The 27,905-nt window shown below is 40.7% G+C and overlaps 1 protein-coding gene across 2 annotated transcripts in view; it reads left to right on the top strand.

Annotated features, from left to right (window-relative positions):
• The window catches only part of sema3b (sema domain, immunoglobulin domain (Ig), short basic domain, secreted, (semaphorin) 3B), an 82,222-nt gene that overhangs the window by 20,897 nt on the left and 33,420 nt on the right, over positions 1-27,905 (top strand). The window contains exon 1 of one of the 2 annotated variants that reach the window (XM_028582166.1): positions 23,556-24,311. The exons of the other annotated variant lie outside the window; for it this stretch is intronic. The gene's annotated coding sequence lies outside the window, so the exon portion shown is untranslated. Of the gene's footprint in view, positions 1-23,555; positions 24,312-27,905 lie in introns of those variants that run through there. 2 annotated transcript variants of the gene reach the window in all.

Raw genomic sequence — 27,905 nt, 5'->3', positions numbered from 1 at the left:
TCCTCTCTGCTCTTCCTCTCATCCTGACATAAAATAGTCATTAGGTGTAGTGGTAATTCAGCCAGCCGTCTTTCCACATTAGCTAATGTGCATCAGAAATGTCAGGAGTGTCTATGTGTGCATGGTGTCTTCATGAATACAGTATCTGGAACCCTGTGTATGCGGGTCTGTGTGCGTCAGCATTCTGAAGTGTGTGGTTCTGTCAGGACTATTGTGTGTGTGTGTGTGTGTGTGTGTGTGTGTGTGTGTGTGGGGGGTTCGAATGACAAGGTTTTCTGTTTTATGGTCGACAGGTGCTAAATAATAAAAGCACCAAGAACAAGTGAGAGAGAGAAAATACAAGACAGAAAGTACACGAATGGAAGAAGAGAGGCAAGAATAGAAGAGAGAGTGGAGGAGGAGGAGAGGAAAAACATGGGAGAAGGAAACACAGGAAGGAAGAGGACAAGACTTATGAAGAGAAGAGTGCAGCTTGTTCAACTCTGAAACTAAACATCACTTCCTCCTCTGAATGTCCTTCTTTGGTTTAGGTTATCTCTCCTTCACTCTTCATACCTCCTCCCTGTTACTGTTGGAGATCAGTGCCAAGCAATAGAGCTCTTCTGATTATGGAAGGGAGCGGAGGTTTGGAGACAGGGAGGGAAAAGCAGCGCTGTAGGGCATGACTGATGGTTTGTTGGTATTGTGTGTCTTGTGTATGAATAAGGTAATTTTCTTTTTTGAAACACGAACTCCTGCAACAAAGCGAGATAGATAGAGGAGGGGGGTATGGCAGAAAATGGAAAAGAGACAGACACAAAGGAGAGAAAGACATTACAAGGTGACATCTGATGTCAGGTTTTCTGTGACTGTCGCCTCTGTGTCTGTAGTGTGTGTGTTTGTGTTATGTGCGCGTGTGTGTGTGTGTGTTATATATCAGACCGGTATCTTGACTTACAGGCAATTGAATCTGTTGTCTTTCACTAAATTCCATTTTTTAAATTTATATTCAAACTGTATCTTAAAAACAGCAAATGTTATTATACTCAGCCTTAAACTGAGTGTATAATGACAGTGTGTCGGCAGAAAGTGTCAGCTATCTGCCAGTGTTTCATCGATTCATCCAGATCGGAGACAGCTGTACTCAGTGGCCCTTCGGTAACTCTATACATATCACAAACACACACACACACACACACACACACACACACACACACACACACACACACACACACACACACACACACACACTCTGCCAGCCCTTCCTAATTTCTTCTTTCTTCCTCAAATGCTCAGGTTTGCCCTGCAATGTTGCAGAACAGCCTCTCCTTTGGCAGACTGACCTGTAATTGCACTCTTGATTTGTGTGTGTGTGTGTGTGTGTGTGTGTGTGTGTGTGTGTGTGTGTGTGTGTGTGTGTCTGAGTTTGACTCAGACTCCGGGCCTGTCTTGTCCCATCACCTTGAGCGGTCATGCAGTGTTGAAGGTGAGGTGGAATTAGGAGGCTTTACACAGGAAGATAGGAAAATAACGACACACACACACACACACACACACACACACGCAAACACACACTCATTATCACACACATACAAGCATCCTTATAGTTTAAGAAACTCTCTGTCTCAACACACACACACACACACACACACACACACACACACACACACTCAGCAAGCTTAGTTTATTTAAGTGTAAGGAGAGTTGCATAAATCCAGTTGACTAGACTTGGACATGGACATGGAAAAAATATTTCCTGAAGTCATTTTTTTTATAGTGTCCTGAGCTGAGAGTGCAGGTTGGCCAGGAAAAGCAGCAAGAGATGGAGTCTTATGGAGGTTGGCAATAGAGCACTGAATGCACAGAATGACTGGTATGTGTCTACACTGTTTGCGTGTGTGTGTGTGTGTGTCTTTTGTGTCCTAGGATGGGTGAGTAGGCTGAGCATCAAGGCGGAGTTTGGACAATTAAAAGAATTCCTGACTGCATTCTTTCTCCCATGAAAAACTCCCATACACACCAAGGTTATTGTCATCCTCTCTCTCTCCATGGTTTTCCCGCTCTCACAAGTTCACACTTCTATTCGCCAATTAAATGATTTCATGATCTGTCTCTCTGTCACACTCTCTCTATTTAATTTGTTTGAGTGTAGTGTAAAAATTTGGACTACCTCTGCTATCTTTGACAGAGAGAGAGAGAGAAAGATAGTAGATGTGACATCCAATATCCGCTAATCCTTTCCTCCGTGTGTGTGTGTGTGTGTGTGTGTGTGTGTGTGTGTGTGTGTGTGTGTGTGTGTGTGTGTGTGTGTGTGTGTGTGTGTGTGTGTGTGTCCTCTTACTATGACAGCACCACACACAGTGAAGCTCATTACCTTCTTGCTGCTTACTTCTCTTGGTGTGTGTGTAGTATTCCTCAGTAAATTTTAGCTCATATGCATCTTTCTTTAGTGTGTGTGTGTGTGTGTGTGTGTGTGTGTGTGTGTGTGTGTGTGTGTGTGTGTGTGTGCACTGCAGGTATGCAAAAACCAGCAAGGGATTTCAGAGCCCTTCACAGTAAATGACTAAGGTGACTTTATCTTTAAAACACACGCTCACTACCCCTCTCAAACGGCTGCATTGCAATATTCACTGCAGTATGAATTTTCCAGTATACAACACTGGCTGATCATCTTTGAGGCATGCAGAGTTCTGTGTATTTGTCTAATTCGCACAACTCCTGCATTAAATTTCTCATGGCTGTAACATCTTGTCCCACTACAAGACTTAAAGCGTGTTGACACTTATGGAAATGAATTGAGCTGAGGATAAGGGGATTTGTTACCAATCCCATCTGTCATCTTCCTAAGTGGTCTCAAATCCCGGTTTGCACTGTTGGATTAAATGCTAGTTCCTCTGAGAGGATGATAAGCTGCTGTAGGGCTGAAGCCGTTTACAGGTACAGGTTTCACTTCAAAGAATTGTTTGGAGAAACCTAAACAGCCGAGTTTTGTTGTAGTGTATTCCTGTAGATTAGCTGCTCATGGGGAAACTGCAGGGTATATGCATAATAAATGCATGGAGACCATTTCCCTTGGCTAGCAGTCTTAGCGCCACCATTTATCTAACACAAAATATGCTCAAGTTTTAATCAAATAAACACTCAGAACACAAGCGGAATGTTGCACATTTGCAAAACAGTCGCATCGTTCTTTTACTCCCCGGGAAATTAATTTAGTTTAAGCACAGACAGTTGTGTAATTGCTCCTGATTCATTTCACTCCTGGGTCAGACCTCACATGGTGTAACTTCTCAGAAGACGACAATACGTCAAACATGTTGTCATTTAAGGAAATGAAGTGAGCCAAAGCTGCCTCGGTTTTGTAATCAATCCCAGCTGTCATCTTTTAAGGCATCTATCAAATCTGTTGATCCCTGCTAAAGCACTTACATTTTTATGCTGTAGTGAATGTAGGACCACGATTTTGTTGTTGACGTCGTTTTGGCAGTTTAGCAGTGGACTTACAGTATGTAGCCACTGTAAATGACGTTTTAACGCATGCTTGCTGAGTACCACTGCACCTGCTTGGCTCCGTCCCCAAAAGGAATTATTTATTCACAAATACACTGTCGAAACATTTCTTGAAAGGTGCACAGACACTGAAATATTGATTGACTGCTGAGAATGCAGACAGTGTAGAGACTGCCTTCTTTCATTATGACAGGATTATGATAAAGACTATTTCACAGTAAAATGACGAGGCACAATTGTCCACATTTAGTGAAAAGCTTAATTACCATTATGAAAGTGAAATTGTTGTAGTGAGAGTTGGTTTGGGAGAGAGAAATTCTTGAAAACCTCATACTGTGTGTCATGCACCCCAAAATACCAACCGGTAAGTGCTATTTGATTGTGCTATACATGTTGTTCATAGCCTGGGAAAACCCTGACAAACTTCCGGCAAATTTGAGATTTGCTCTGCAAGTCAGTCTGGCCAAGAGCCCATTCAAACCCATTTCCAATGTCCCCAAAATCGAGGCACCAATCACAACCGTTGAGGCGGGTGTTACACCAATCACAACCATTGAAGCGGACTTTACATGATGACGATGACGGCGAGCAGCGTTTTGTTTACATTCAACATAACTGCTACCGAAGCTGCACCGTCACCCGGATCGTTGGTCTGTTGTTGATGCCCCTTTGGGCGTCACCTGCGAATGAAGCTTGCCCAGACCCACTCTCAGTTACAACTGAGAAGGGTCTGGTGTCAACCAGGCTATGGTTTTCATATAATCATTTTGTACTGTATGTTGCACAGATTTGACATTTTACTTTATTTTGTGATATTGTGCTAAAAAATGGACCACGGAAATATCAAGGGCACACGGAGTGGAAATATCAGGAGAATTCTCACGAGGGGTGTGTTCAGTGTGAAACTGATCGCACACATTTCACAATGTGTTTCTACATTGTGGCACTTGTAGCCACAAGTGTCTCCAGTTGACATTCGGTTTGCTTACAAAGGCTTGCTCTCATTGTTCGCATTCCTCATAGGGACCAAAGGGACAGTTGGGCTACGTTAGCCTCTAGCTGTCCCATTTGGTTTCAATAAGGAATCTTGATAATGTTAACAGGAAACGTGAGAACAAATGGAAACATTTTGTTTCCTTCACAGAAGTTTGCTGCTGGTGTGAGGATTTAAACTGCTGACCGTAAACTGCTTCTCTAAACTTTTGACGCATTCCTTTACCTTCATATTACTCTCTCTTTCCCCTATACATTATTAAGACAACTCTGTCATTTAACACAGCATGCTCTACAGAAAGCGAATGAAAGGACTAGGGCTGCCCTCAACTAAAGAAATTCTTAGTCGACAAACACTTATACGATTTTGTCGACTAATCGATTAGTTGATTTAATTGACAGAGCTGTGCGCTTTGAGAGGTGGTTAAGACTAGAAAAGCACAATATAAATGTAGTTAATTAACCATCTGTAAAACTGAGTTTCTCCACAATTAATCCTGCAAAAGCACCACTTTAAATCTTGTGTTTACCATAAATGTGCTCAGAAGTTTCTTGGAAATAAGTAATTAAGCATGAATAAGCATAAAAAATGACTAATCGACTAAAGAAATCTTAGCTGACTAACACCAAAACGACCGATTAGTCGACTAATCGACTAAGAGGTGGCAGCCCTAGAAAGGACAGAAAATCAAGCTGTTTCTCTGTTCCTGGTGTTCCTCTAGTGACACGATGGCAATGCATATCAGTCTCTTTTTGTCTTTTCTTTTCAGCTTCACTTCGGCTGACAGACAGTGGTGTATTTTCTAATCTTTCCTCACCAATGTCTGATCCACCCAAAATACTTGACATGAGCAGAGCAGTGCAACCAAACTGGCAGACTGAAGTGCTTAATTGGCTAATTAACTCTATGAAGCTCCAATCAAAGAGCCAATTAGCATGGGACACATGCATTTGAAATGGCCAATTAGTGGCAGTGTTCAGGCTAACTCGTTAAATATGAACTCGTTAAGTGTGTAAATTAATTAGGCAGGGTGAATGGTGTACCACTCCCACTGCTCTGCCTGAGAATCTGAGGCCTCTGTGTTCTTGTATTTCTATACTTACGATTGCCAATTTCAGGGTTAACTGTCATGTACACACAAGAACATACAGTATACATGGTGGATTATAAAAATATATTGTTTTCGCAGTGAGTGTTACTTTTCAAGAGCTACTGATGCTTCACGATGATAAATTGAACACAAAGTAGTCATGTGATCGCCATCTTCTGGAATCTGAGCTGAAAGCTAGTTAAATGACAACAGTGGCAAAACATAAATAATTTATTTATATTCAATAAAGGAAATTAGTTTTAATACAATTGTATCATTATACAGCAGACAGGCAGACAGGCAGACAGACAGACAGATAGACAGACAGACAAACAGGCAGGTAGGTGCAGGTTTTCAGTTCTTTTTGTGAACTATTCATGTGGAGACCTGAGAGAAATGTGTGTGATCGTGTGTGTGTGTGTGTGTGTGTGTGTGTGTGTGTGTGTGTGTGTGTGTGTGTGTGTGTGTGTGTGTTGTTAGTTCAATAGTTTAAAAATGAGGTGGTCATCAGAGCAGTTCAGCCATACCAGGTCGTGTTGGGGTTTCTCTCTGTGCTTGGCACTGAGTGTTTGGGATAAATACTGTACTGGTGTTACTGTCATTCAGGAACAAAAGAGAAAATGGAACATAAGACTGGTCAGATTGAAGGCACAGATGCACAAGAAATATGTGTGTGAATCTATGTGCACCTTTGAGAAACCCTAGTGCTGACATAATTTTTTTAAATGATAAACTGTGGTTAGTTGGCAATGTCTTTTATGGGTGCTCAGTGTTATTTCAACACTTTCCACCAATCACCTGTGTAGACAATACTGTCACACCACCAGACCTACTAGACACCAGTGAACAACTGTTGTTACTGCTTATCATTATACTACAATAACACGTTTTGTTTTCGTTGATAGTATGACAGTGTGTGAGATTTTCACTCTCCAGTAAAGACAATAAACAGAGTCTCACAGGTATAACATGAGACTTGACGGGTAAAAACTGTCATGAACTAGGTATGGATTCAATCACTGTTATATCGTTTATACCAGTTGGTGAAAGAAAGTAGGAATCCAGACATTTACAATGTACAGTAAAATGTCACAGATCGTTACTGTAACTGGTGTGATTATGTGACGTTCCAAGTGGGACTGTGGCGTTTGGCAGCCTGAGAGCAGCAGGATGGCAGAGGAGTGAGGAGGGAAGAAAAAGAAGAAATTAAATGATTTATGAGCAGGCAGTATTATTCTTTCCTCAGTTATTCTTCCGGGTCTTTCCTCTCTCTTCTCTCTCTTCACTTCTCCTGGTTTTATTATCCATCCCTCTTCTCTCTGTCTCCCTCTCTGTCTACAGTGCATGTGTTGTTTAACTAACCTCATTAACTGCGTCTGGCCTACAGCTCAGATTCTCGTTGAAACACTCTCAAGTGAGTATTCATAGTAGTTCCATTATATCACCCGTCAGCCACTACAAAACAGGCACGAGTAATCAAATTACAGAGAAAAGCAATGATCAGAATTTCAGGAAATATTTATAGCATACAGTAGCCTACAAGACGTGACTCTTCTACAATCTACAAAATAATTACGGTGCACTAACAAGCTGTATGATATTCATAGATGCTTTACCTTATCCTTGGTGCAGCCATGATTTTTACCACAATTGTGGCAAAGATTTCTATTACCATAACAAGATTTTGACACATAAATGAAGACCAGATAAACCTTAAATAGCTAGCTAGCTATTTTTTTTTTTTAAACTGTCAACATCAACCAAGAACAAAGAAGCCAGAGGTCATCAAAGTCACAGATTTTTTCACTTAAGCAAGAGATTGTTTATTTAAAAACAGTGTTCTTCGAAAGGCGGCTAGAGGATTTGTTAAATCCCCATTGTTTTGACTAATGTTCTCCATACTTCTCTATTGATATGACAGACGCCTGGCTGTGTGAGATTAGGCACCAAAAGCAGTAAAGACAGCTGTCTGTTCTCATAAACAATTTGTTCATATAGCTACGAAAAGTAATGCACTGTAATTCGTATGTATTCTACGTATTTATTACTGCATGCCCCACATGCTACAGAGTAGATCTGCGTAGGGAGGAGGATGGGGAGGAAACTTTACTTTAACAGCTGTAACATAGGTCATATACTGAGCACAAACAGCTCAGCATATGTTCCATTCTCCAAAGACTTATTATCTTAATATGATCTTATTTGTTGCCTTTAAACACATTGCAGTCTAAGTAAAAACAGTAAGGGAGTCACAAAATTAGGGACTTGTTTTAGCTGAATTGCTGCGAGATCTTTTCATCTTGTGTTGATTTCCCAGACAGATCTCTGTTGCAGGTGTGGTGTGTTTATCCAGCTTTAGACACAGTGCAGAATCAACCAGCAGTCAGTGTTGAGCAGATCTTGTGGTGTCTGATGAGTTTTCCATCTGAGGGATCGACTGGATGTGCTGGCAGAAGGCTGCAGTAGGGGAAATCCGTGACAATGAGAAAGACAAAAATAATTGACCGCAATGGGTATGGGCTGCCTTCGCAGTTAGTTCATTTTAGCTGTATTTTATTTGGTATTATTTTATTATCTGTTTTAGTGGGAAATAAATGAGGAGGAGGAGGAGATAAAGGTCATGAAGGTTGGAAAGTTGATTAGTCAGGGCAGAGGAGAATTATGGAGGAAGGAAGATGAAGAGGAAAGTGAGAGGAAGGAAAAAATGAGAAAGACATGGAGGAAAGGAATGGGATAATTCATGAAGAACAGGCAGATGAAATTAATAGGAAAGCAACAGAAAGGATCAGAAAGAAGAAGGCAGGCAATCCCCTTCAGAGCTCGTCTAAATGGCATCATGCTCTTGTGGTTGTGGACTGATGCCAAACTCTGCATGTGTGTGTGTGTGTGTGTGTGTGTGTGTGTGTGTGTATGGTTTCCCTGACCAGTGAAGTTATTCACAAAGTTGCTCCCTCATTGTTTCCTCTAACCAGTGCTTGGTGAAGTCCTGACCACGAATTTACAATGTTGAAAGGCACCACCTATTTTACAATCCTTCCTCAAACACATGGCAAGAGAAGTGGCTGTGTGGCTCCGCTGACCGACATGCTGTTGGGTTAACTGTGGTGGTCTTGACAAACATGTCCCATCATGCATCTGTCTTGCATTAGGAATCAACACATTGTGTGTTGTTTTTGCTACAGATACACTCATGAAATGGAAAAAGGAATAGGAAAAAAAATATTAACATGCTAACATACTTTTTTTCACTGTTTATAGGGTACTCTACCAGCCAAACCACTTGTTTCTGCTGGCATACCAAATGTAAACCTTTATGCATCTATAAAAGTGGAAATAAAGATTCAAATCACTTAACTTCATGACAAGAAAAGAGAAAAACAAAGACCTGAGCAGGCACAATAAGCACGCAGCACAATGTTGGATTACATGAAATATTTGCTGTGAAAGGAAGAACATCTACACATCTTGGCACGCTATTTATGTATTCAAAATTCACATTTGCCAAGCTTTGGTAAACCACGGGCAATGTTCTTTCAATATCCTAATACACTTGTATTCCAGCCCATGCTCGGGTTATATGAGGTTGCATGCAACACACACACGCTTATAAGCACACAAATACAGTATGCACACACACCGCTGGTCACTGGAAAATACCGATTGGTCGTGTATGTGATAATAGTTGCTGTGATAATAGCTGCTGACACACACACACTCATTTTATGGTAGAATAAGATTTGTGAGAGCAGAGCTGCGACTTGAATGTCATGATATCCTCCGAAAGCCTGCATGGAAAATTTTAAAATGACCAGCTCCAGGTTTCGCCATTTATTTATTATGAAGTGAAAAAGCCTGAAATGTGAAATTGAAAAATCATTTTGTGCATCACATTTCACTCTCTGTGTGCTTACCTACGTCAGACAGCTTTGAGATGGTATCCCGCCAAAAATTCATAGAAGTCTGTATTCCATGTTTTCTTTGGTGCTGTTCATCTTAATTACTTAAAAATGAATTTATCACAACATATTGAGGTTTGGGCCAGAGTAAAGGGAAAGAGATAAATTAAGAAGTAAGATCAAATGGAGAAAAAAAGAGAAGAGAACATGTTTACATATGGAGAGCCTTGGTAGCCGAGTGGCTATAGCACATGCCAAATAACGGCAACGAATCCGGCCTTGGGACCTTTCTGGCTCCACTCTCTCTCTCTCTCTCTCTCTCTCTCTCTTTTCTCTCTCTCTCTCTCTCTCTCTCTCCTCTGCAAAAATGCCCTCAACATAAACAAAAAGGGATTTATATATGATTAATGACAAAGTACTCATGCCAAAAAGGGAAGTGAGGATAAAGAGCGAAAAAGCAAACAGTAAGCAGTGAGAGAGAAAGCAGGACATAGACAGAAAGTATCAGGGAGAATCCTACTAATGATCAACAGATGTATGATTGTCACACAGGCCTCAGTTCAGTGTTATACTGACAACACACACACGCACACACACACACACAAACACACACACACACACACACACACACACACACACACACACACACACACACACACACACACACACACAGGAAACTTAGTTGACAAGTATTACTTCCCTTTGCTACTGACTTGACCTAAAGGGTACTAGCCTTCCGAGATGTAAACGCAGAGAATTATCATTCTGCTTTACAGAAGGTTAGGCCTCTTTCAGCTTATTGTTTTGGTTTTCTGGCCCACAACTTTAATGTTTTTGTTCAGCGTCACTGCTTTTATCAGCATTGTTTTCAGGCGCAGCAGGAAGCTTTTTTCAGCTGTTAAGTTCTAACTGACCATAGGCTATCTGTCTTGCACCAAACGGCAGACGGACTAAGTTAGCAACTAGCTTGTGAACATAGTGGAGCATTCAGCTGCTAAAGAGACAGATATTTACCCCAGGAGTGGGTAGAGACCAAAAACAGAGCTAAAAGAGAGTTAATATTGAACTGGCATTAATCAGGTGACCAGAAAAGCATGTGCTGGATGTGGCAATTGTTTGCCAATAAGTTCAGCATATCGTCTTGCAAGTTAACGGTATCTCAATGTTGTAGTTACGCGGCCCCTAATTGGACAAATAAACTGTTTTTGCCAGTTTAACAACTCCAGAGAGGGGACTTGAGTACGCTGTTTGATTTCAAAGCAGTGCATGTTTCCCAACATTAGTCTTTATTCAGTTATTAATATCCAAAAAGCAAACATACAAATTCCTCTTCACACACACATGCTATCTTTAACCAAAACCAGAGTCTTGACCTAAAATAATGGTTAACCAGCTTTTTGTCCTCTGATGGAGGATCGGTCCCCACAACGTGGTTTATCAAACACACACACACACACACACACACACACACACACACACACACACACACACACACACACTTATGTACTTGCAAAGTCCATCTTTGACAAAATCCACTATGTTACCATAACCATAACTTTATTATAACCTATGGAGAAAATCAAATATCACGATAATTTGGACCAAATACCTTTTATTGTAGGGTTGACACAAAATATTTACACGGTGAGAGTTTTGATAAATACTCATCAGCAAAGAAGTACAAGTGCTTCTATATCTCTCATGTTATTTCAGTGAAATCATTTTTCTCGTTTTCGAGAAGATATAATGTAATTCAGCCAACATGGGAATTCATATTTATATATAAGTAATAACATGTGGAGAAGCACTATATCGTTGTCTTTTTTTTTTTATTGAAGCATGTGTGCTGCGGTCGCAGGCAGGCGGCTGCAGGCTGCGTATTTATGTGTTTGGGAGTAGTTAGGTTAGCAAAACTGGCTGCAGACTCTTGGCGTAAATGGCCTTGTGGTTTCATTTACACAGAGAGAGGGACCGTGTGCCTATTTATCTGCGGTAAGGCATATCAGCGCTGTTAGAGGGCCTTTTGATTAATCAGTCTGTGGTTGAAACCAGGTGTCCATCTGACGGAGTGATGGCTGATGCATCCTTGTATTACTGCACAAATAAGGGAGGGGGGTATTGATGAAAGTAAATTAGATTTGAAGGGAAGCAAATGTTTAAAGGGTCTTTCATTAGAACTTCTTTCTACAGAAGAAATAGTTACTATGAAAACTGTTGAGAAGCGGTTCAGTGGATTATTGAGTCAACAAAGGGACACTGGTTCTGGGAAGAGATGTTGCTGCTGAATTTTCATGTCATTATTTATGGAAGCAAATAAGAAACATAAATATTTGAATTTTAACAGGCACTGAATACTTAATATTGAAATATTTTGCTTTGAAAACTGTGTATCTGAATTTATTTGTTCGGAATTGACTTCTTTGAAATCAAAATATGAAATTTCTTGTATTTTCAAAAAGCTGAATTTGAATTTTTTTTTTTTCAATGGTCACAAATTCAGATCCAAATATTTAAGTTTTAGAATAATTTTATTCAATGCTGTGAGCAAAACTTACTTTTATTAGAGAACAGAATTTCAAGTTTGGTATTTGATCCTTGATTTTTTATTCTGACTCCAACATACTCAAAGGGTAGCCTTAATCAGATATATTTCTGATACTTCCCTGGTAACAGTTTTCCTGCAGTTGCTGGATGAAGAAAAGCCACAAGTTCAGAGAGACGGTATAATACAAAACAGTTGGCTACGAGTTCCACACTAGAGAGAAAACCGAGGCACAACCTTTAAGTCGTAAGGACTATCTTATTAATCTTTTTTAAGAGCTAAAAGCAAAGACAGAACAGTGTGTGTGACTTGGCTGATGTTTATAGAGCATTACCTTAATCCATCCTATTAATGCCAGTGAGTGTGTGTGTGTATGTGTGTGTCTCCCAGGTTCAGTATGTCCCGTCCCAGTGTGGATGTACTGTACTTGTTGATCATACAGGCTTCTGATCAGTGTCTTAAAGTACTTCTATGTCTCTGTTTGTCTTTCTCTCAGCATTTTTTCATTTCCATGTCCTTTTTCCTTTGTCATATACATTCATAGTAAGGTCCAAGATGTCACTTTGTGATTTGGATTACTCCTCATATGGTACGATGCAATGGGAGATGCTCTCATGTGGCATGCATCATGTCTAATAATGATCTAACCCACTTACTGAGAGACTCAAGAGAGAAGTGAAAATGTTCAAAACAAGATAATTCAGTGGATTTGGCAGGATTTGTTGTTGTTGTCGTCATGTCAAGTTTGTGGAAAGTTATGAAGCAAGTTCTTTTAAATCATATGCTTGACTAACATTTTCTGTATAATTGTCTATCAGAATAGACGATAATGATGATAAAAGTTTGTATTATTGTGTCGTAGCACCAGTGACTCATATTTGTCAGGCTGACAACTCCAAGTCGTGTTATTTCAAATCCACTTCTCACATAATTGTGAAAAGTAGAGTATGTTCTCTTAAAGGTCCTGTTGTTTGCTGTCATTATGTTCTTAATGTGATATATTTCCTGTGGAAACAGAATGTTAGTTAATTTGCTGACAATAAGGGATTTAACTTAAGCAAAGCTATTAGTTATGAAGAGAAAGGCAGTTTCATTTGATTACAGGCATAATGACTTGATTGGTTAGATTTTTTTGGTTACCTACTTTTGCAACATGATGTACAAGATGCACTGTTTTACAGTTTCTCACAAATGAAACGTGTCTGTTTCATGGGATCTCACCAAACACCAATCCTGACAGCACTGGGCTTTCTTTTCATTATGCTTAGACGGTTTTCTACAGTGACGATAATACTGTTGATTACTCAAACTAAGATTTGAGCAATCAAATACAAGTGGCATGTAGGATGTCTCTGTATGTGATTTTGTGCTCACGTGAATGTGATCTAGAACGTTGATGTTCTTCATTGTTCCTGTATAGATAGACAGTTGCAATTTAAACGTCTCTTTCTCATTTTTCCTCTAACTTTTCTTCTCCTTCATCCTTCCTTCCGTACCTTTCACCCTTCCTCCCTCTCTCCAGCTTTTCATGCTGCTCAGAGTTTGAACAGCTTTGTTTTTTCCCCTTGACACGTTGGCTCCAAGAAGAGGGGAGGAGTGGAAGGAGGAAAGGAAAGTAGTGGTGGAAGGAGAATAAGAGCTGAGCCAAAACAGAGGGAAATGACAGTTTGTTTTGGTCAGGACAGCCTATTACTTTGAACACTCTAATCTTCCTCCACTTGGCCGACTACCTGTAACCTCAAACAGGATGGATGGAGGGAGCATGGAGACAGAGGCTGTGGTGTAGAAAGATTTCATTATATTTGTGGACTAACGTTTATATTTGACCCAATTTAGCACCATAAATAGAATAAACTACCAGGTTCTGCTTGAAATAGGCACAGCACAATATTTCCATACATTTTAGTCTTAAAATAGATGGCACAAAGCTAACAATAAAACAGCATTTATAGCCTAAAACACAGCAAATGTTTGACTTTTATATAATCAGGGGAAGACAAAGATTACAGACTAACGCAGAAGCACCAATGCATATTTAAACTTTTTAGAGAATCTCCAGATTGCTGTGGAATGCTTTAATAATGCGTCCTGTCTGCCAGATGTGACTGGAAATCTTGAGTTAATGTGCTTGTCTAAAGTAGAACAGGTTTTTATATCTTTAACTAAGGCTGGCATCAGATTTAAAATAAAAGTCTTTGCATATTATGTCAAAAAAAATATAGATTCCAGATTTTGTTTTAATGCGCTTGGATGACATTTTATAGTGGTATATAGTATATATTTTTTATGTGCTTCTTCTCTGTGATTTGGGGCTATGTTAATGACAGCTATTGCCTTTATGATAAAGAGGTGATTCCCCAAGTTTCGCTGGCAACCCTAAATCACACCGTGTGTGTGTGTGTGTGTGTGTGTGTGTGTGTGTGTGTGTGTGTGTGTGTGTGTGGTTACGTGTACATGTATGTGTGTGCTGACAGACTTCTCTTTTCCCTGCTTTGTGTTTGGAATGAATGTGGACTTAAAGGTCAGGTTGGTTGGAGCACCTGCATTGTTGTACTGTAGATGGATCTGAGCTGGATAAAGCCAGTGACAGTCCATGTGTCATGTAGCACATGTCTCTTTGTAGCATTCCCCAGGACAATGGCAAAGTTAGCAGGGGGAAGATCTGCAGTCCAGAAGGAAGCACAGATTTTAAATTGGAACAAGCAGGGACAAAGGTCTGCAAAAAAGTTAAAGAAAAGTTAAAAAGACGGTAAAGGGAGTGTGTGTGGGCTTTTGTGTTTTTTTTTATCCTGTTCTCTCCTGCCCTCTCCTCATCATCTAATCAAGTTTTTATGTTTATGAGATTTCCTGTTGCACTCATGTATCATCCTTCCTGTTTTTTGCCTCCAGTTTTGGCTATAAAAACAACAACAGGTGCCTTATAAGTGGCCTCAGTGGGAAATCAAACTTTTTACCTGTCAGTGTCTTTAACTTATTTTAGCCAGAGATGCATAAGGAGATGAACCCCCAAATAGTGTAATGATCTTACAACAACTCTTACATATCCATAAAAGCATCTCACTTTCCACTTACCCATCCCCTCTAACGGTCTTCAATTACTAGTTGTTGGTGGGGATTTCTGGCGCGCCAGACACAGACGGCACTCAGTACACCTGAGAGAGTTAATTGTTTGTGTGCGAGCAGCTGTTTTGACAGCCTAAATTTAAAAGTGAAATTGCAATAATGGCAAAGCTGAAAGTACTTTAACCACTTGTGTAATCTGCTGTAACAGTTATGATCACAGGCTGTGTGTTTGATTGATGTGTGTTGATGTGTGTGTGTGTGTGTGTGTGTGTGTGTGGGGGGGTGTGTGTGTGTGTTGCACTTGTCTGGCAGAGAGACGTGAGCGGCTGCATTTTTTGCATTCCTCACTTTGGGAAAGTGATTAGTAAAGGTTGACATGGTCTGTGAATGTTTACTTATAGGTTTTTGCTGATAGCGTGTTGTGTTTAAGGAATCCAAAATAGGTAGTAACTTCTCTTCTTACCAGTGTGATACATCTCTGAAGCTTTGTTTTGACACATTTTGAAACTGAAAGAACTTCAAATTGAAAAATGTCATTGTGAAACCCAAAGAAGTCTGTTTTTCAAGCCTGTTCCCAATTTTTTTAATGACTAAAATGAAACATTTAAGAACAATGTACAATATACCAGCTTTAGATGTGGTGATTGGAAATTAAAATTATAGAGGAATTAATTAAATGCAGATCACCTCTAGTTAAAAGAAAAAGAGGGCATTATCTTATTAGTTGAAGAATGTCTACCTTAAACTTGACTTAATAGCTAACTATTAGTACTACTACTACTACTACTACTAATTACTACTAGTATTTCCTTACCACAGACTGTTATTGTTGATAGCTAAAGTTAGCTAAATTAGCATAGTCATAATTACTGACATTACCCGATAAATCCAGTCTTATGCTGATGATCTGACAAGCAAAATCTATGTCCTGAAAACAGTTTTATATTTTAGTGAACTCACAAACAGCAAGAATCAGTCTCTTGTTCATTGATTTGCGCTGCGCGTCGCTGTGTGTGTCGGAACCACTAATGTTCTCATGAAATCTTCTCATTGCTGAGCTTGTCTCAGATTTCCCCTGGGGTGTATATGTGCACGCTCACACATTAATAACTGCACAATCTAATGTCTCAACAACTCCTTGGGAAGTGTGTGCTTCTACGTGCATGTGTGTGTGTGTGTTAATAATCCACGATGGTGCTGAGAGCAGCCTGTCTGGTTGGATCAGTGCCCATCAGGATCAGAAATCATTTTGTTGGTTCTGCTCGCTTGTGTGTGTGTGTGTGTGTGTGTGTGTGTGTGTGTGCGCGCGCCTGCCATTACATACACCCTGTGCCTTATCTGCCTGCTTTTCAGCAAAAAATGACTTCCAAATCCAAGTGTTTCCAAATCCGAATGACTGTTTGGATTTTTAGATTTAGTCTTTAAAAAGATAAGAATAAGAAAATGTCTGTCATTTGATTTACCCACTTGAGATTTTTTTACTCCACTGCACCCACTCTCTCTGTTGTATCCAGTGCATCATTACTCTCATTCGAGAAAATGTGGAGTCATGTGGGGGAACAGAGACTTTGTAGCAGGGACATTACTCCCAAATGTTAACTTGTTTAATGATGGTGCTGAAACGAGCGTTCATTGACTTTGTCCGCCATAGCATGTATGGATCAAAAGAAGAGGTTACCCAGGTCATATGGTCTTTTTTTAAGGTGATATATTGGCCTGACATACGTAGCTAGCAGCTTATAATAATAGCCAATGTACATGCAAAAGTCAAGCAGTTGTAGTGGTTTCAGAGATTGGCTTGTTAGGTTTGATAGTTTGAAATGTTTTTAGGTGATACTACATGTGCAACATGAGTTCAAAATGTTAATACACGTTCAAACCTTCTGCATAAATAAAAACAAGAACTTGATTTAGTGGCATGCAGGAACTAATGCGTGTGTGGGCTTTTAAAAACAATTTTTGTGTGTGTGTGTGTGTGTGCTGTGCTGTCTGTGTGCGGGCTGAAGTTGAAAGCTTCTGTCTTTTAGTAGGTGATTTCCCGGGATTTTGTCTTTCATCTGTCTTCACTGTGATCTGTCCTAAATTCCCTCAGAAATAGCAGCAGTGTGACAGCCCAGGTTTGATTAAAGTGAAGCAGAAATACAGGGGGCTCGAAACTCTATATCTTATATTCCATAATACAGTATATATAATCCATATTTGATAAAAGTAATAATGAAAAGAGAGTGATTGTTTAGTCAGACTTTGCCGGTGAACTTATTTATTAAAACTGTATACAAACAAAACAAAAAAGGTAAGACAAAAGTAAAACATTGTATTCTTAATACATTTGTGATGGGGAATTTAGGTTAATATAATTCATACAGTCAAACCTGATTTATAGACCTTTTATTTGGCCCGCATCTAGTAAATTCAGGCCTTCATTATCTAGTGATCAGCCAGCTAGATATAATAGTGGTGGGAACGAGTGGAGCAATGTGCATTCCACCGAGAAATACTGCTTATTTTGTATGTGTCTGTGCGAAAGAAACAAAGCCGTGGTAATGCAAGGTGCTGTAATCCACTCAGTGACCTTCAGAACCTGCTCGGAGGTGTGTATGTGAAAATGTGTCACTAAAGCTTACGCCTGAAGGTGGTCTTTTCCACCCGGTGACCCTCAGAGCCAGATGGTGTGTGACTGCATGCCTGTGAGAGTGTGTGACAGTGTGTGTCCCACCTCTGAGCCTCCTGGCACCACAGTCAGTCACCCCACCCATCCACCCACCCACACATACTGCCCTCCTGACACGCCAAACCACCACCCCCCTTAATGCTCCATTCTTTCAGTTGGGTGTGATCACATCAAAGTGAAACAGGGGGGATTACAGGTTTCTGTGCCTCTAGGGTTCCCAAGCAAGACCTCTTTCTCTCTCTCTCTCTCTCTCTCTCTCTCTCTCTCTCTCTAACTGTAACACTCTCTCTCTTTATCGTTCCTGCCACTCTCCACTGGGGCCCCTATAATCCCTGTTGTGTCAGGAGGTCAGGGCACCGTGTCATGGACGACCCGTCAGGACACATAGTACAGCTGGATATGGATAGCTATCTGAGCTTGAATCAAGACTAGACTTTGCCCTTTCTCTCTGTCTTTTTAATTTTTCCTTCCTTCTTTAATTTATTTCTTTGTTTGGTGCTGCGCTTTTCTTTCCTTTTTTACTTTCACTCTTTTGTTTGATTTCTGGCCGTGCAGACACAGCATCCGTTAATTGACAACACCCAAACGCTACTTTGCCATGAAGCCCCAAATAACACCAAAATGTCTTTTTGTTCTGCCCCATTTAAACTCAATTCCTGACCCACTACTGTGGATGCTATTAATACACAAATTCACTTCACACGTGTGCACGCACACACACACACACACACACACACACACACATAGATGAGATTAGCATGTGGTTACAGCTGGCAGCATAGGCTCCATAGTTGCAATAATGCTAATGATCCACTTAGCACTGGTATTTGTTTCATGTTAGGTCAGTGTGTAACACCCACAGACCCCTTAAATCAAGTTCTTGGTTCCCTTGTATTTCATGCTGCTCATTTTACAGGCCTGGAATATAGGCCAGGATAATTCTGCATCTGTTAAGCAAATGTTTATAATGCAACACTTGTAATGTTGGCAGGTGTCACACTATCCTAACGTCACACTGATTACACTGCTATTGTTGGCCTGCTGTAAATGCATGCCATTTGAATCCATTGTTCCTCCCTTGCTTTTGACTTCTGCCTGACTCTGCATCTGTCCTGCAGGATTCCTTATCGAGGTGGAGCAACAATGCAATGTGTCCCTTTTATAGGTTTATCTCAGTTATCCAGCTAAATCAAAAAATATAGCATACACATACAGCATGTCTAACTGAAGTAAACATTACTTAATAGGAGTGAAGCATGGAAGTATGTCTCTAACAAAGCCAGTTTGGCCTCAAAAGAGGGGCATGACCAAAAGGACGCAGTGAATGGCAAAAAGTGCAGTATGTTGCCTCCTGAATGGGTTCCTTTAAAACATCCTCATCCATACGAAGCATATTCAAAGTCTTCAAAAGCCACGTTCAAACTAGAGGATGGGTTCGGACAGATATTTAGAAATGAGGTTCGGGTTCGGGTCGGGCTCGGTTACATCAGCGCGATAAGGCATTGAACATTTGAAATTAAACAGCTTATTAACATGCGCTTGTTGCCCCATGTGCACTGATGCGCTCATCTGTTCACATTTCCGAATGCCCTACGGTTGCTTAATAAAAGCGGGCTTTCCACACAAACAAACGTACATGTGTCATTAGTATGAGAACAAAATTTGATTTTAAATGTGTCGGGCTCGGGTCGGGCTCGGACATAAATATCTTAATGCCTATCCGGCTCGGGCCGGGCTCGGTTACTTCTCTGTTGGACGCGGGCTGGGTTCGGCGGCCCGATCCGCGCTCTAGTCCAAATGCCTATCCCAAAAGTCATTGCATGCTGGCATCTTGACTGTAATAAGCAAAGGACGGAACATGGGATGACGAAATGCTGAACTCTCTGTTGCCCATCTTCAGCCTACTCGTCTTCCATCTATTGCCAGCCACATATCCGCTGGCCATGTCCTTCGAAGGAGGCAGCCTCCAAAATTGAACATAGTAACGATGTGCACTCCTACGCAAGGGAGAGTAAAGAACACAAGATGGAGGCTGGTGAACTCAACAGCCACATACCAGAACACATCTTGAGATGTTGGAATGGCAATTTCAAGCCAATATTTTGCTCAGAGATTCTCTTCCAAAAATAACACTCTGCTTTCACAGCACTGTTAATAGGTGCAGTTTTTAAAGTCAATATGGCTTCATTAACTTCATTGAAGCATGACCTCCTACTTATTTTTTTCAAGGTTGACTTCGAAAAAGATTTATTGCTACATTAATATTAGTATGATATGCCCTCACAGTAGGAATACCTAATTCTAAATACATGATGGACCTATTCTGGCCCTTAGTGTAAAAAGAAAGCCCAGTCTGAAAGCACCAAAAGTAGAAGGGAGCAGAGCTTCCTGGCAGCTGCGCTGTGCAGCTACGCTCAGGTTAGTGTTACTGTAGCTGCTGAGCACATTATAATGTATATCCTCTGGATGTAAGCATGTTTATCTAATGAAATAGTGGAAGTGAGAATGTATATCTTAGGTGGTGCATGACGTCGTACACTATACATTGTGAGCGTTAACACATGTGGTTAAGTTAATCATCTTACACGACTAACAGTCTTCGGTTCTATTTACATCATGTAAAACATGTGTCGAAAAACAATCACAGCAGTGAGCTCTGATCATAGGAACTCAATCCAACCAAATGTTATTTAACATTGAGGGTTAGGTATTCTGTATAGGTTTTATTATACATTACCATATAGGCCTGCTGTAGGAAACAATGTGAAGATGATAAATATCCTCTTTTGTTTTCTGTTCTATATATTTTTTGGAATACCTTAATTGAATAATAAACAGACCATAAAACCACAGATTTAGATAGGATTAGATTAGATAGACTTTATTAATCCTAAATTGGGGAATTGCATCGCTATAGCAGGAAAATATCAGTCACACAGCACACATACAGAATATACAAGAAATAATAAATAGGATAGAATACAAGAACAAATATTCAAAAAATAAAGATTAAAAAATACAAAGGAAAGAATCTACAAACGTATATACAAGTTGAAAATAAAAATGTACAACTACTTAAATAGTATTTATAAAGATGTAAGTAAAACCTATATTTGTGCAAGTTGCACTTAGTGCAGTATTGTTATGTAAATGAGTCTTATCAAACACTCATTGATGAATTGTTAAAAAGTTTTATTGTCTGTGTAAGAAATGATTTCTTGTACCAATAGAACATATCCAACATTTTGCTGCACATGTTGAAGGGTCTCCGCTTTCTCAGGAAATAGAGTCTGCTTATCCCCTTCACAGGGGGCATAGGCGTATATTTCTGGGGGGGATGCAGGGGATAGGCATAATTTACAGGGTGGGATTGGGGAGGGGGTTTAATAATAATTTCACATTTGCACCATAACTTGATGCAGAAAAATCCACCAGAATGCAGGAAATTAAGTGTTTAATATGCTGAAAATTTCTATTTTGCTTAAAAGTGGAGGTCCCCCCCAATGTTGAAACAAAACCTACGCCCTTGACAGGGGGAGACCCCAACTTATGAGACACCAGCCTAATTGTGGTCCCACCGCAATCTAAAGATCATTTCGGTTCACTGACTTGCAATAAAAAAACCTAAGATTCACTAAGACACTATTAGGAAACTGAGTCCTCATCTGCTGCAAAAGAACAAAAGCTTTAGCTGAGACAAAAGCCTTTGTCAGGATCACAGCACTCACTCTGCAGTCTGTAGAGACATCAGACTGGTTTATGACAGACAGGTCAGCAGGGGGCGGGCAGTGGGCTGAAAAAAATACTGCACAAGCACACACACACACACACCAATAGCTTCAAATGCACACATGCCCGTGTGCATTAAAGTGATTAAAGCACTGAAGGCAAGTGTGCATTGTGTGTAGAAATGCAAACAATCGTGGAGACAACACACACACACACACACACACACACACACACACACACACACACACACACACACACAAACACTGCAGTGAACCCCCTAATGTGAGACCCATGACCTCTGTATGGGAACCCTACCCTGGTGAGAGTTGTTTGTAGGTGTGTGTGTGTGTGTGTGTGTGTGTGTGTGTGTGTGTGTGTGTGTGTGTGTGTGTTGTCTCCAGGGTTGCCAGGCACAGCACCGCACCTGCCATCGGAATGAAGTGGGCAAGTAGGGAAAAAATGGACACACACACAACATTTTTTTAAAGTTGGGCTACAGTACAACTATATAGGTCATTTTGTCTATCCACTGATGTTATACTCCACCCCGTCCCAGTGTTAGAAACATACTGATCATATCAGTGGACAGTGGATTATGCTGCGTGAGTTGAATGGATGCTTTGATACTTTTTGTTCCTCGTGAAAACTCTTCATCAAAGGAATACATTCTAGCTGACTGTATTGAAGCTAACCACAGCAAAAGTTCTCTGTAAAAACAGAAAACACAAACTTGTATAGCCACCTATCAAGTCTACAGGGGTAAGTGTTTGATATAATCAAAATGGTTTGGCTGAAATATCACTTTAAGTCCAACCACATGTGAATTCTTAGAGGTAATTAAGTTCAGCTACACTTTAAGATCTTCCCCCTGGCACTTATGGCTATGTGTTTAGAAGCTGGCAGTCATGAATAGCTGACCTACACTTCAACTTTGATATGTGCAGAGGATGATGTAAACCCTCATATGTTATAAATGTGTGCCAATTACCCTCTTACTGTATTTACAGTAGCTTATACCAGCCACACCAGCATAATGTCATCCTCTTGTGTCTGAATATCTTTCTCTTTGTTTGTGTTTGCAGTGATCTTTATCCTAACTGTTGTTATGGAAACACATCAATACACCGTAGGCTATGTCAACGCTATTTGGAAGTCTTTTGAGGCAACTCATGTGTCGGAGTAAGGTTTCAGTCGAGCCTCAAGTCAAATCACAGCCCAATCTCAAGCCTAATTTTGTGCCTCTACACACTGTGCAAGTATAATGCCTGGTGAATCATAGCATGATGATGTAAGTTTTAAAAATGCAAACCGATTCATTCAGTCAAGTGTCCATCAAAAAGTACAGCCCTTGGCCAAAAAAAAACCCCCATGAGGGTGTTGGGTGATTGGTCATTTTATAGTCCGGAGCACCATTGTGGAAGACCAGGGCACTGCAAGAGATGCACATTTTTTGCAACACACAACTTTTCTATCCCAGGCAAGTACAAAAACTATTTGGCCAAACTCAAACTGTCTTTTATTTATTTTGAAACTCTTTTGTGCAAAATCGAAAATGTGCATAGCAGCAATCGCATTATGAGAAATTGGTTCTAAATTTCTAAAAAGAATTTGGGTCTTTGGTTGATAACGCTCTTAATCGTCCAACAGTATCTCAAAGTGTGATCTAGAATGAGTGTTTTGGATTGACAAACCACGTTTCTCTCACGAATAACTTTCAACCCACAATCACACAGCGAATAGAGGCCTTTAGACTTTAAGACTGACCTGAGTCCAAGTCACCAGTCTGTATAGTGGAGTGGGTCTCTGCTGCTGTAGTGAGGTTTTCTAGTCTCACTAGACGTTAATCAAAGTCACTGATCTCCCACTGATGGACTGTAAAGAAGAAAAAGTTTTATGCAAATATACAGTAGCACACACACATTGAGAACAACACAGTGCATGTCCCTGCCCCTTTCCACTCCCCATCCGCTCACCTCCCACCGTCCCCTCCCTCCTCCTCTCCCTCCCCCTCTCCCTCCCTCCCTCTCTTTCTCTCTCTCTTCCCTCTTGAATTAAGTCCATTATTCCTGCCTGCTCTCCCTCAGAGCACTTCTACTCCGCTGAGCTCCTGTGAAAACTGTGTGTGTGTGTGTGTGTGTGAACTCCTCGCGTGTGTGTGTTAAGAAGAGTTTTATGTGTGTGCATAGGGGTTGTGTGTTTTTCTAAGTGGAGCTGGAGTGCAGCCGTTCATCAGTAGAGCTGACTGCAGACACGGGAATACTCAGATCTCAGTGCGCCGCTTTTTAACTCACACACCGGCTGCTTTTTGGACTTTTTTTTTTCTTCCAAGACTCACTGGCCTTTCCGCACCAAAGTGGGACTCTGCCGTTGCTCTCTTTCTGCCCTCCAGGCACCATTCCTGTCACTGGAATTACTGAAGTTTTCCCCCCCCCCATTCCTTTCTGAAAATAATTTTCTACCTGCCTCACTTATTATATATCCTCCAAATTTCTGGACTCTCAAATTTCTGGACTCACAGCCACTTTTCTGTGCATTCTCATTAAATTCAGACATGCTCAAGCCTTAGAATGGGTGCTTTGCAAGCTCATAACAAGAGCTGAGTGAGCACTCTATACTGTGAGTATATGATCAAGAGGGTTAGTCTCATATGGGAATATTTGTTTTCTTTTTTTACTGGAATGGAAAGACTTTGAGAGGTTAAATGGGAATAAGCTGTACAGTAACTATGGAAATGGTCAGTGCTATCAGAGGCATGTTGGGTTCAGGTGGACGCTGATTCCGACTCGGAATGTTCTGAACTCTTCTGGAATTTGGTTTCCCTGGAAACGGATGGACAGGTGAGTTCATTTTAACTGTGGTCCATTCAGGAGCATTTTATTTGGGCTCACTGCTTCCATCCCTGATATGTCATCATTTCAAGTTATAATTAAGATAATAATGTGGCACATAAATAATTTTAGGGTTTTCTACTATACTACACTTAAAATGACATACTGTACCTGTGTCAATGTGTACTCTAAAAGCATTTAATGACCAAATAACTTCAGTACTGAACTGAGAGGAGATCCTGATGAAATAGCTACTGTTCAGCATGCTGTTCTTGTGACCCGATCTTGTGCAGCAGTGCCTGATCCTGAGCCATTACAAACTCAGATATCTTTTCACAAGTCACGCAGATGACACGTGGGCTTATTCTTCTTCTTCAGAGTATCGGGTTCAAATCTGCTCCGTTTCATTTAGGAGAGCGAGAGAGTGAGTCGTCTTCCTTCACAGAGCTGTTTGGAGCCGCTCCAGTCAGGAGACCAGAGGCAGCTCTGTAAGGTTCCTCACTCACTGCTGCTCCTGGGTTTAACACGGCCAAATGGCCGGCCACCAGCTACCAGCAGGCTGCCCTCGCCTTAGCGGCTCCTTCATTGTCTCTTCTTGAGCTTGTTACACCAGACGAGAGGTTTACAGATTTTTTTTTCGACTGCTTAAGCACTATTTTGAAAGCAGGGGCCGGGTTTTCAAAACACTACACACAATTAGCACAACCGCACACCCAATTAGCAGAACACCTCAGACCCTTTGCAAAATGAACCACTGCAAAAAGTATGCACTAATTTATAAAAACCATATTTTGTTACCATATGAAACACACACGTTCCATATGACTTAAGTCTGTTTGTTACACACTGCTGTTGCTAACCTAAAACACTTTTAGCAATTATCAGTGATTAGAGTACTGTAAATTAAGTACACAGAGAAAGTGTAAATATACAGTAAGTTCACCAAACACTACATAAGACCAATGCTGGCGACTGAGGAAAATCTAATTTATTTCTCTCCATATACCCAAATCGGGGCCAATGTTTTGTTGTCCTTTAGTGTAAGGTTTTGATACTTGTGTAATACTTTTGATTTCAGTGTGTAAGCAATCTGCAAAAACTGTAAGCCTTCTTGTGACCATAGCAAGGCAGTTCTCCAACAGCATTTTTTATGTATATCTCTTCCTTGTTATGTATCAGGCTGTGCAGGCTGAACTGATAACATATTGAAAAGATATCAATAATCATGAGTAACACAGCTCAGGTTTGGCAGGGTGAACAACTTTTGAATTTTGGACACCAGCCAAACAGATTTAGTTGACTCCACTTTGTTTCCATTCAAACTCTGACTAGTAAGTAGAATTTAGCCAAACTGAACAAATACTAGCCATGGGTTCGCAGGCTGGGAAACTTTCCATTAATGATGCTGGGCCAGATGGCTCTATACCAGCGGCCAGCAGAGCGCTGTAGCCTCCCCGGCTCCTTCATTCTCTCTGTGTCTTTCAGAACAAGTAAGCTCTCGAGCCCCGGATCGACTCGCTTTCTCTCTCTCACTTTGTTTAGTGAGAGTAGTAGTTGTCACTTTTGGCTTATAGCTGCTTCACTTTGTTGTTTGTGTGCGTGTGTGTGTGTGTGTAACTTCCATTTACTCCTGTAACCAGCTTTGTACATCTAAGCCACACTAGACTTTTCGGAAATGCTCTCTGTGTAACTGTAATCACTGTAAAGACTTCACCTTCACTCTTAGCTCTGACTTTCAACGTGAATAACATTTATGGATCACTTATATCACAATTACAACACAGAACAGTATTCTCCTGTACTTTTAAGTTTGCAAGTGGTCTGTCTTTATCAACCTTTTTTTTCCCTAGCTTTCAAGAGAAATGAGGCACTGCTCAGCTCTCCATTCCGCAAAACCAAAATGATCTCATTGCTCAAACCAATAATGTCACAGTTGTAGTCATTGTAAAAGTCCTCGTCACCCTGCATCACCTGCTCTTCCTCTCTTGCTTCTCTCTGAACATTTAAGGCTTTCGGCTTTTCATGTGTTTTTCTTTTCTGGGAATAAAGCAATCAGACCCGCAAGCCAAGCAGATTTGTATCTGAGCTGAATCAAAACTGGTACTAAATGGTACAACTGCAGAGGTGGGAAAGAGTTTGGAGGTCCAACTTTTACATTCCTGCTGCACTTGTACTTCGCTCGATGGTGTTTTAAGCCCCCACCGTCGACTTCAAGGCAGCGCTGCGACCGTCGACTTCAAGGCACTTAACCCTAACCTTAACCCTAACCTTTGCCTAACCCTAGTGCCTTCCATGCAGCGCTGCCTGGAAGACAACGTTGGGGGCTTAAAACACCTTTTAGTTCTCTGCAGTACTTGTGAAGACTCCCATTCAGTCCCTTAATGCTTTCCCCAACCTTAACCATCACAATTACATGCTGAACACCAACACTTTTCTGTAATTATTTCCAAAGCCAAGTCATAACATTAAGATATATCAAAAATTTTCCCCAGATGGGAGTCTTGACAATGTGATGAATACATAGAATGAACGCACACACCATTACTCCTCTACATTCTGATATGCTGTATATAAGCACTTTTTAATGATGCACATATCAGACTTATGGCAAATGGATGAACTTGATTCAAATAGCAGTAAAACGCCAGAATAAAAACAGTCAGTTAGTAAAACGTGCATGCAATTCCAATGCATTTCAGATGTGTTTAATTAGCACTGAAATGACTCGCTTCGATTGGTTAGATGGTTATATGGAGACTGGTATAAAAAAAACAAACACTTTTCACCATTTACTGTACAGGAAATGTTATCGCTTTCAGTGTAGTAGTTGAATGAACCCACCCCGACCAGCTTCCCCTCTGACTCACCCTTTGCATCCATCCTGCCTCTTCACTCCTCTCCCCTCGGCTCCTCTTCATCACTTTCCCTTCCTCTGTTCTCCTTTTCTGCCATCGTACCTCAACTCACTTCTGTTTTAAAAGCTCCGTTATTAGCATGTAAAATACTACATTTCATCTTTTCACATGGATGGTTCTTCATAAATGTTTTTTTGTCTCTTTGTTTTACACACATACTGTGTCAGATGAATTAGATTTTTGTGTCCTTGCATTCCAAATTCTCTATAATTTGCTTAATCGTCAACCTTCTCTACCCCCTATCAGACAGTGCAAAAGCTACCAGTAACCTGCTGTTTTAGTCAATTTTGCTTTGAAAACTGAGAGTCCTCCCTCCTTCCTCACCCTCTCCACCTCATTCTTCCTCTTCTACCCTCGATCCATTCCTCCTTCCTTTCATTTCTACGTCGCAGGGAGGCTTAGACGTGTTGGTCACAGGCCAAGGAAACTCTTTTCTCCCTGCAGGCGAAACAATTGGCTCCTTTCTCTTCGTCACCTCTCGCCTCCCTCATTTTCTCCTCCATCCCTCCCTCCTTCCATCGTATTCTTTTTTTTTTTTTTTCGTGGGACAGGGCTGAAGTGGTGTAAAGTTTGTATATGATCTGTCCCTTGTCCTTACTGTCTTAACCTCTTGCTTTCCCCTCCTCTTACTGTTCCTCTATCATCAGTCTCTCCCTGCTTTCCCCTTTTCTCTCTCCTCTCCCTTCCC

The sequence above is a fragment of the Perca flavescens genome, chromosome 7, assembly GCF_004354835.1.
Source record: "Perca flavescens isolate YP-PL-M2 chromosome 7, PFLA_1.0, whole genome shotgun sequence".
In the NCBI taxonomy this organism is placed as follows: Eukaryota; Metazoa; Chordata; class Actinopteri; order Perciformes; family Percidae; genus Perca; species Perca flavescens.
Note: the sequence above shows the minus strand (reverse complement) of the source record. Positions and strands in the feature narration are given on the sequence as shown.